This window comes from Peromyscus californicus, unplaced genomic scaffold (genome assembly GCF_007827085.1).
Source record: "Peromyscus californicus insignis strain IS unplaced genomic scaffold, ASM782708v3 Scaffold_6__1_contigs__length_162567912, whole genome shotgun sequence".
Classification (NCBI taxonomy): Eukaryota; Metazoa; Chordata; class Mammalia; order Rodentia; family Cricetidae; genus Peromyscus; species Peromyscus californicus.
In genome coordinates, this window is record NW_026294584.1 from 140,777,958 (window position 1) to 140,789,451 (window position 11,494).

The following is an 11,494-nucleotide window of genomic DNA, read 5'->3' on the forward strand; positions in this document are numbered from 1 at the left end:
ACTGTGGGGGTGTAGCTCATGTTTGCCAAGCATGGGCAAGGGCCTGGTTCTGATCCCCAGTGCTATAGCAAACAAACAGGCAAGCAAGCTAGGCATAATGAGTTTTTCCCTGAATTCACGCACACATGAGGCTGAAACAGGAGAATTGCCATAAGTTTGGGATTATCTTGGACTACACAGTGAAACCTTGTCTCAAAACAAACAAACAAACAAACAAACAAACAAACAAGTAAACAAACAAATCAACAGTCTTCTCTGTAATGTGGTTATGGGATGGCAGGCAGCCTTGTAAAGGGCTCAGCCTAGTCAGTAAATGTAAGATATTGTCATCACCGTGGTTTTCATTTGTAAAAGGAAGAACTTTTGAAAGCTAAACTGTGATACAGAAAGCTGCTCATGGTAAAAGGCTGGCTAGGGATAAATACCTCAATGATTGACTAAGCAGTCATGCACAAGGCCTTGGGTTCCATCCCAGCACTGCACCAACTGAAAATTAAAAACAAAATTATAATCAGGGGAGATGAGGGAGGTTAGAATATGATTTGGAAACATCTGAGGTCTCTAAATGGGAGATCTAAATAATGTCACAGGCCACTAACAGCTCAAATAACGTGGTATTTTTTAATACTGTATTAAGGTATCTGTTAAAGGATTCCAAGCTATGCAAGATCTCCTTAAGTATTTCTAACCGTCCCTAGAGGTATCTCAGAACTAGTCCATACAGGCCGCATGTAGCATCACAGACTTTGACTCTGCCTACATCCCCACGTGGGCAGCCTGTCCACAGCATAGCTTCTGTGTCCTACAGGAGACCTGGGCTCTGATGCTCCCAGGGAATGTACTCAATGGATTTTTTGTGGTTTTGCTTTTTGACACAGGGTATCAGGAAACTTGAGCTGGCCTTGAACTTGGCATGTAATAGAAGATGATCTTGAGCTACAGAACTTCCTGTGACTACTTTTCTAACGCTCAGTTTATAGGTGCAAGCCACCATGCCCAGCTCTTAAGTTTTGTATTTTTTTGTTTTTGTTTTTTGTTGTTGTTTTGTTTTGTTTTTAGATAGGGGTTCATAGCTACCTTAGAACTCACCTTGTAGCCCAGGCTGGCCCCAACCTTCTGACAATCCTCCTGCCACAGCCTCCCAAATCCTGAGGTCTTTTCAATTTTTTTCATCATGTTTCTTTGTGTTGCAGTTTGGAGGGTAGCAGACAGCCTGCAAACAGCTCTCCTGTCTCAGACAGATATCTTTCCTGCTCATGACTAGTTGTCTGTATAATTATCATAGTGTTGAATGCTGTGTATGACATAGATACAACTATTTTGACAGTAGTTTTAGCCAGGAGAGGCAACCACAGACAGAATGACCCAAAAAAGAAATCTGAAGGTAAGTACAATTGCTGAGAAAAGAATTTCCAGGTTCAAAACAGCTTCAGGATGCTCTCTCTGGCAAACACCAAGGGTCACAGACACGTCTCCACCATGGCAACAAAAGGGAACAAATTGTTCTACAGAACTGGACTGTATCCTAACCAGATGTGCTCGCAGACATCGTGCAAATTAGGCAAGCCAGTGGGGCAGGTGCAGCCGGTCTGGCTGATCCATATTTAACTTTGGAAAGTGGCAGGGAAACAGAACTCTGCAGTTAATGTATAGCCCTGAGTGCCTGTAAGGGAAGAAAATGGCCCAAAGAAAAACATTCATCTGGAAGACAGATCAATATAGACTACAAAATAAGGCAACAGAAGAGAACAGAACTAAAACACAGAGTTTTCATACATTTGTTTGTTTTGTTTTTGTTGTTGAGTATGTTGGTTGGGAGCTTCGCCCAGACACATGGGGGAGCCTTGACCACTACCATCTGAGATGCTCCAGTACATGCAGCTATATATGGTCATGTGACTCATTTTTACAAGCCTTTAAACTCAGTTCTCAGAGTGTTACTGGAAGGGTGAGAATTTGAAAGATTGCCTTAGCTACCACCTGTCAGTGAATAGCTTCGCTTCCATCTCATTCAGGCATTCTAGGGAGACTTTCAAAAATTTAAGGAGAAATTATCAGTTTGTACCAAAATCGAATGATGTACTTCGGACAAGCCACTGTGGACTTTCGGGTAGGTAAAGGTTAGTTTGATGGGTTGGAGAGAAGGCTATCCCTGTACTGCATCACATTGAATCAGTGGATAATTATGAAGAGACAACACAGTACTTTTTTTTTTAATGATCTGGAGTCATCTACTTCCAGCTAAGATGCAACACTTGAGACTGGATTGATCCTCCTGTCAAAACATCAGCAAAACTACACAAAATAGATGAGATAACTGTTTTCAGGTCACAGGAAGCAGAGGAATGTGATCTCTGAGAAGTAGGACACAAAAGGAGTGCTCTGTCGTTGCCCCAGGGGACAATTTCACAGTCCTGACTTGGATGGCAAGCCCCGAGAGAGTCCCACTGAGAGGAGAGTCAAGGAGCGAAGTTGTGATCTGCTACAACAGGGCTCGCAGTAGAAAGAACCAAAGTTAAAAGAGCGGCATAAAAGGAAGGGGCCCAGGAGTCTGCCTGCTGTCCTTCCAGATTCCTGGACAAGTGACAGGCTGAACTTGTCCTGAGGGAAACTACACAAGGTCTAGCTTAGAGCTACCAGTACAGGGTTAAAAGACAATGGCAACTCTAGAGGTCTTAGAGCCCCTGATGATGGTACCTGCTTAGTCTATTTCTTCCTGCAGTGCTTCTGTCTCATGGGTTTCAGTGCTGTGTTATTAGGAGCACATATGCTAAATTTGTTATGCCTTCCTGAAGCAGGGACTCTTACTATGAAGTGGCTGTCACTACTCCTAAGAAGATCCCTTTCAAAACTGTCTGAAACTCCCACTTTCTTCAGATCAGTGTTAGCATGGAATGACTTTCTCCATACTTACCCTTTCAAGCTATACATGTCTGTGTTCTCATACTTTAAGTGAACTTCCCACAGACAATATACAGCTGGGTCCTGGTTTTGTTCAAGTCTGATGCCTGATGAGCTGTCTTTTTTCTAAATATTGGCTCAGTGTGTGTGTGTGTGTGTGTGTGTGTGTATGTGTGTGTGTGTGTGTGTGTGTGTGTGTGTGTGCTTGGTGTGTGTGTGTGTGTCTGTGTAGGCCAGAAAGGAGCACTGGATCCCCTGGAGCTAGGGTTACAGGTAGATCCCACTATTTTGTTCAGTAATCAAGATCCTTTGGTTTCATTTCCTGGTTTATAAACTGCTGATTGACCCCACTGACTTTAAAGTTTGCTGATACTTGACTGGCTACATAACATTAAGGGATTTTCAACCATTTATTTATTTATTTGTTTGTTTATTTATTTGTGTGGGGGTGGGTGGTGGGGTGGGTGGGTGTAATTGTACTTATGTACATGTCAAAGGACAACTTTAGGAAGTTGATTCTCTCTCCTACTCCCACTCCAAGTGCTTTGACTGGATGAGCCATTTTGCAGGCCCAACATTTTTTTTTCATTTAACTCTTTTAATGAGGAACATGGTAATGTAATATTACAGGACACAGGTCCATGACCTCGGATTTCCTGTATTCTAGACGAAATTAGGGAACAGAAATTAGGGAATAAAATGGGTTTATTTGCAGTTTGGTCCAACCAGAGAGAAAGAATCTAATCTCTCTCTTTTGTGTTTGGGTCAGTCTTACAACTACAGAAATCCATGAGATAAAGGGCAGAAGACAGACCTGGCTATGAAATTGGTTCACCATTCTTTGGGGAAGGTGACTGGCCTCCAGTTGTCTTCAGTGTCTCTGTTCTCAGCCTGGAGAGTGCTTTATAAATTATGCTATCATAGACAAGAGATTTTTATTTAATCCAGGCTTGAGGAAAATGGGGCAGACATTCCATCTTAAAAAGACACACACCTCTTCCAATTTTCAAAGGAGAAAAGAATCAAAGGATCTTATGGATCACGGGAGAAAGGTCCAGTCCATTTATCTGCATGTGGCTGTGGTGTACTCCTGTAATCCAGCTAATTGGCAGGCCGACTGCAGGTTTGAGGTCATACACATACATTCACACCAAAAGCCTAGTTGGTGGCTATTTTAACATACTAATTTGAAAATATTTCTCTATAAGAGAACTGTCTGTCTGTTGGTAACCTTCAAAGCAAATGTTCACTATGCTAGAATTTTTGATGCTTACCTGGTGAAAGGCCGCTAACAGACTCTAGAATGAGGAGCTTTTGTCCATCCCCATGTCCCCTTAATATTCCCTGTCTGTCTACCCTGCCTCAAAGTGATGGCAGCAAGAAGGACTTTTGGGGCCACCTTGCAGCCTTGGAGCTGTTACTGTTGGTTGCTGGCTCCCCTTGTCTGCAGGTCCTTGACATCTTATTCAAAGGACTGAGGAGCTGCACAGACTGCAAAGTAGCAAGCAGGTTCATTCAGAAGCACAGTACTGGTAACAAAGGCAGTACAGGCCAGACATGCTGCCAGCCAGCAGTCAGCTCCTTGAGCTAAAGTACTCAAGGACATTGGTTATTGTTTGGGGCTGGTACAGGATGAGTTTGTTGCTTAGGGCTATCCTGTGGGTAATTGGCAGGCTTGGATGATGAGAGCCTTTGCTCAGCTCACGGTGCATGTCCTTTTTCATCATGCATCATCAAATTCTAATCATATGCATATCCAGTTATGCATAGGCCAAAGAGGTAGAGTCACCCAGCAGAGACTATTTGACTTACTGTGCTTGCACCCAAACTAGCTCCAGTCAGACCAGCGTCCTGTTCCCAGCTCCTAGCCATGTTCTGACCATATCGAAATGGAAAGTGGTCATAAAAGGAGTCACCAAGGGAGTTTAGGGAACACTGCTTGGAGTAGGGTGTGTATGTGGCTCAATGCAAGGTCCTAGGTTGCTAGGTGCACTGTCAGATGAGTGTGGACAAAGCCCAAGCCAAGTGGAGTCCCAGGTTGCTAAGTCTTCCCCACACCTGCCTGTCTGCATGCTAAGGCTGATCAATTAGATGACTCTTTGACCAGGTTTGCTTCAGCAAGCACACCTACTGACCTTTGCCTTAATTATTGTTTAAAGTTCCTATCAGTGTGGTGATATTGTGTTCCCCAAAATACGGTGCACCCTAATAAACTTATCTGGGGTCAGAGAACAGAACAGCCACTAGATATAGAGGCCAGAAAATGATGGTGCACACGCCTTTAATCCTAGCATTCCGAAGGCAGAGATCCATCTGTATCTCTGTGAGTTCAAAGCCACACTGGGAACAGCCAGGCATGGTGACACACACCTTTAATCCCAGGAAGTGATGGCAGGAAGCAGAAAGGTATATAAGGCATGACGACCAGGAACTAGAGCCTGGTTAGGCTGGTTAAACTTTTAGGCTTTTATCAGCAGTTCAGCTGAGATTCATTCCAGATGAGGACTCAGAGGCTTTCAGTCTGAGGAAACAAGATCAGCTGAGGAATTGGCAAAGTGAGGTTAGCTGTGGCTGGTTCTGTCTCTTTGATCTTTTGGCATTCACCCCAATAAATGGCACTGGGTTTGTTTTTATTACTAAGACCTTCTAACAATTTGTTACATATCAGCACCTAAAAGATGACATGGGGGACTAGACTCCTTTATCGGTTTTCTGTATGTAGCCACATGGATGAAATCTGTTTCTCACCTTTAACTGGCATATGATGATGCGTGGTGAGCCTGGCCTGTTGGAGCTCAGCCTTTCACCCTAAAACTCCAGTTATACTTCCTCCAAATTTCTTCTGCTTCCATCCAGTTCCCTACTCCAACCTCATCCATAAACTCCTCTAATTTATGGTAAGGTGTTAGTGAATAGATGTTTTGTTAATGCAGTATTCTCAACATCTATTTCTATAGCTTCAGTTACCAGCTCAAATGATCATTTTACCAAAAGTATTCCCATGGTATCAACTTTTAATAGCCGTTGCTTAAGGAGACAAGATATGTGCCTCAAAGATCCTCAACTCCTCTAACCTCCCACTCAGTCCCGAGAGAGGACGCTTTAGGTTGGCAATCTGGAATGAAGAGAAATGAAAATGCAGGAAGTCAGGCAACCACGTTGCCTTCTTAACTCTCCAGCTGGAGTTCAGAGAGGAGACTCAAGGCTACCAAGCAAGGTTTTAATGACCACAGGAGTTAGGCATCCTAATTACCAAATTGAACCCATTGTAAATTTGAGGTTTTATTATAGAATTTAAATAATTACACTCAATCCTAGCTGAAAGTTTGAAAAGTAATTGCAATTTAAATTCTTGTTACTTGAACAAGACCAGAAAATCTGGGGGTTAGATGGAATTTTCATCTGTTAACTGAGAATAAAATTTAACTTGGTTGAGAACAAGGGAAAAATACATTTAATTGTAGATAATCTGGGAGACACAAATTCAAGTAGCTTTGAAATGTGGTCTAAGGCAGGAAGATTACTGAGTTCCAGGCTAGCTTAGGCACCATACTGAAGCTAGACCAAACCAAACAACCAAAAAAAAAAAAAAAGGCAATGAGCTGTCATGCAAGGGTTTGGGTACAGCCTGGGTCTCTAGGTAGTGGGCAGAATGCAATTTAACAGACCAATGCCTCAGGAAACTTCCTTTGTCCTTGCTCACAGATCAGTGCACCTGGGAGGATGGCCGTCTGCCGTCCACATCAGAGCGGCTTTCCTAGGGACCCATCAGAAAGCCAGGACAACAATGGTCTCTTGGCTCCTCTTGCCATGCCCCAAACCCATTCTACTCCATTTTTATTCGCTTCCTTGATCCATTTAAATACAAGGAAAGAATCTCTCTGGCTCTCTGTCTTAGGGTTTTATTGCTGTGAAGAGACACCATGACTAAGGCAACTCTTTTTGTTTGGAAGGAAAACATTTAATTGTGGCCGGCTTACAGTTTCAGAGTTTTAGTCCATTACCATCATGGCAAGAAGCATGGTGGTGTGCAGGCAGACATGGTGCTGGAGAAAGAGCTGAGAGTTCTACATCTTGATCTACAGGCAACAGGAGACTTTCATAGGAGACCTAGCTTGAGGATATAAGACCCCAATGCCTGCCTCCACAGTGACACACTTCCTCCAGCTAGGCCACACCTCCAAATAGTGCCACTTCCTAAGGGCCAAGCATTCAAAGTCTATGTGGGTCATTCCTATTCAAACCACCACACTCATATATTTGTTCAACAGATGCCAGACATTCTTAACAAAACACAGACTTCAGACCACTTTCCTGTGTGCCTTACATTCTGTATAAAGATTTTAAAGGGCCGGGTGGTGGTGGCGCACGCCTTTAATCCCAGCACTCGGGAGGCAGAGGCAGGCGGATCTCTGTGAGTTCGAGGCCAGCCTGGTCTACAAAGTGAGTTCCAGGAAAGGCACAAAGCTACACAGAGAAACCCTGTCTCGAAAAACCAAAAAAAAAGAGATTTTAAAGGAAGGTGGAGTGTTAAAAAGTAAAAGCACAGGGTAGGGATGTAGTTTAGTGGATAGAGTGCTTGCTTGGCATGCAGAAGGCCCTGGGTTTGATATCCAGCTCCACATAAACTGTGTGTGGTGGCACACATCTGTAATCCCAGCACTCAGGAGGTAGAAGCACTGAGGATCACAAATTCAAGGTCATTCTCAGTTAAGTTGTGAGTCCAGGACCAGCCTAGGCCATATGGGACCCTGTTCGTAAATGAATAAAGTCACACATTGTATCCTTGAGGGACTTTGTTCTATCTGGACACTTGATTGTGACCCTCATGCCCTCTCCAGGACCAGACAAGTGGCAGTAACCATTGGTGACAGCTCACATTGATGGACTTAAAATTTTGCCTCCGCCAACCAAGGTGGTCATAAGCCTACAATTCCCCTCAGCCTAACCACCCAGACAAGCTTCTCCCAGACATGAGGTCCTAGACTCCCCACAGATAGCCATGGAGCTCCTGGACACAACCTCAAGTGCCTGAAGACTTATCACCCAGCTCACCCAGCCCTTGAGAGTCCTGCCCACTGATCCAGCAGTGCTGAGTTCAGACTTCATTCTGCCCTCTCTCCTCTACCTGTCCCGTCCTCCTTTGCAGCATCTTCCCAGATAAAAGCCCCGGCTTACTATGTCGGGATTTGTTTTTCATGGATGCCCTCAACCTTCCTGACTACTCACACTTCCCCCTCCCATTCTCTTGGACCTTTTCCTTCACGGGGAAGGTTTCTCCAAACACACTTTTGCTCCACCACACCTCCTGTGCACTTCTAGAATATAAATCCGACAAGCTTTGTCCATGCATCCTTCATGTTTTCCTGAAACAAAAGCCATCATTTTTACAATGAGATTCAGAAAGCCAACTGAGCTACCGAGGGATGAGGCCATTTGCCTTCTCTTAGTCCTTGTCATTATTCAGAAAACTGGCGCCTCTTCCTCCCTTTTAGAAACAGCCACCGTTGGTTTGTTCGTGTAGTTCTGGAGATAGAACTTTGCACACCTAAGTAAGAACTCTAACATCCCAGGCCCTTTGGTTATTTTTATATGTGTATAAATGTCGTAAGCTACCACGTGGGTGCTGAGGACTGAACCAGCGAGTGCTCGTAACCACTAAGACTTTTCTCTACAACCACCTGAGCTCTTTTTAAAGTTTAGCTGAAAACAAGGTCCCAGTCAGTTGCCCAAGCTGACACTGGGCTTGAAATTGTCCTGCTTCGGCCTCCTGAGGCCTGCAACACCATACCTGGCATGGCAGCTGCTTTATTAAGTCAGGAAACAATTGTAAGGACAATCCTCGTACTGAAGACCAGAAGTTCATACTGACTTAGGGCATACCAGGTGCTACTCTGACCAAGGTTGAGAGCACTCTAATTTATAGGTATAACATAAATATTTAGAAGACAGTTTGAAACAAGCATTTAGCAAAACCACAGTAGTAGGTTCCCCCTACAGCCTCTGATCCATCCCTGGACTTTCGGCCAGGTTTACGGCATTAGCCATAAATCCTGTCCTGCAGAGTAGCCCTCAGATCCAACTAGAAAACAGTTGGTTACGACCATAACAGTCATACCACTGTTGCACCGGCAGGTACACCTTTTCTGGCGGGCCGTCATTGTAGCATGCAGGTCCAGCACTGGGTAAGACTTGGATGGCCTTCCTCCCCCAGCAGCCTGAATAGCACCTTCCAGCACTAAGAACGCAAGCACATAGGGAGGAAGGGTCCCTGTCAGTTAAAGATTGATTTCTCTATTCCTACAACCAAGTGTGTGGTATCCTTACCATCTAGTCATGGTGGGCAAGCAAACAAGCTCAGTATTTCAAATGCATTATCTCATTCAGCTCCTCACCACAATCCCAGAATGTAGTTATGGTCATCACCTCATTTTACAGACAAGAAAACCAAGGCTGAGAAAAAAAGACTGGTAGACTTAACCAACTTTTACAGCAAGGAAGTACTAAAATGCCTACTTATTATTATTATTATTATTATTATTATTATTATTATTATTATTTGTTTTTTTTCAAGACAGGGTTTCTCTGTGTAGCTTTTGTGCCTTTCCTGGAATTCACTCTGTAGCCCAGGCTGGCCTCGAACTCACAAAGATCTGCCTGCCTCTGCTGAGTGCTGGGATTAAGGCGTGCGCCACCACCACCCAGCCGCCTACTTATCTTCTACATTAAAATTTATTATCTATAAAATAATGGACTGTTAGGTATGTGACATTTTCATATACATCCTTGTATCTTACTCATATTTCCCTTTGTCCCCCATTTCCTCCATCCCTGGTGGTCTCCCTCTGCCCTGGCCCCCCAATAATAGTGGCTCATATTTGTAATTTTAGCATTTAGGAGACTGTGGCAGGAAAGATGCTGCAAGTTCAAAGCTAGCCTGGACTACATAGTGAATTCCAGGCCATCCTGAACTAGACTGAGACTCAGCACACAAGAAAGAAAAGGGTCTGGTGACATGGTGCAGCAGGTAAAAGCACTTGTTGATGACCTGAGTTTGATCCCTGAGACCCATGTGGTGGAAGAGAATCAATTTCTTCAAGTTGTCCTCTGATCTCTAAATGTGTGCTGTGACACACATACACCATGACATGTGCATATGCACACACTCACACACTTAAAACTAGACTTGGCATGAGATAACAATGTAATATTATGTCTTTATCCCCGCCTCTTACCTTTCTTATTCCCTCCTCCCCTCCCATCCTCTCTCCAGTAGTTCCATCCTACTGTCATGTCTACGTACATTGAGGTCTAGAGTCCACATGAGAGAAGATGTGATACTGTCTTCTTAAGTCTAGCTTTTCACCTAATGATCTCCAGCCTATTTTCCTACAAATGACATGATTTCATTCTTCTTTTGGGCCCAAAGAGAAAAAACATAATCAAAAGCTATCGACTGTACATATGCACCATATTTCCTTTATCCATGTATCTGCTGATGGGCATCTAGAAGACTGCGTACCTTGATTATTGTGAACAGTGCTACTGTACACATGGATGTGCAGGTATCTCTATGGTATCCTGACGTAGGGACCTTCAGTTGTATACTCTAGAGTGGCACAGCTTGGGCATATAGGTATTCTATCTTCAGTTTCTTGAGGATCCTTTGGGCCTCCATTTCCACAGTGGCTGCACTGGTTAACATTCCCACCAACAGTTTCTCTTAGAATTCATATTTGAAGCCAATCTGTATAGAGGTCACCTGCCCTGTCCCAGAACACAGTCTCCTCTTGAGAATTACCTTCACGGTCACGCCACAGGTATCTGTGCATACTGTTCTCTTCACAGAGAATGGATGAGTGATCGGCATGCAAATGACACACATACAAACACCCCATACACATGTAAACACACATTTGCACCCCACATACATTTCCTGGTTAGACCCAATATTTAGCTTAAAAAGTTCATTTTCTATAGATTTTTTTCCTGATCTGTCCAGAGATGGACTCTTCCTTATCCTCTCTGAGCTCTTAGCAGACATGATAGAACTTAGGTTTGCTAATAGGATACAGTATGGGGGATGCTCTTAGGTTCTAAGCAAGGTTGAAGGACACATGAGGAGGGCACTGAATGAACATGGAAGGAATTCTGAGCAACAGCAGAGGGTAATTTGTTAAATTACACAGGTTGATGAAAGTATCAATGACTAATAAAAAGGAAATGATAATGGGGCTGAGGGTCCTGCAGGCTCAAGTCAGCTATGAAGGTCAGGTAATGAGTAAGTTGAAGTGAGAGACTATATACAAGCTGTAAATTCACCTCCATGAGGGCACACCTGAAGTCCCCAGAGGAATAACCTCTATCTATGGAAACTCCACCAGCCCTCTTCCTCAAGAAAAGTCTCCTTAAGTAGCTGTCTCAGATCTTAAGCCACTCACAGCCCCTGTATGTGTGATCTGCACTCAAGAGAGAAACCGAATGAGCTTGGGATGGTGAAACTGCTGTCTTAACTGATGTGGTTTGAAAAGTGTGTATCCCTCCAAAGTTCATACGGAAGCTTAGTCCGAGTACAGCAGAACCCCTGCCTGGA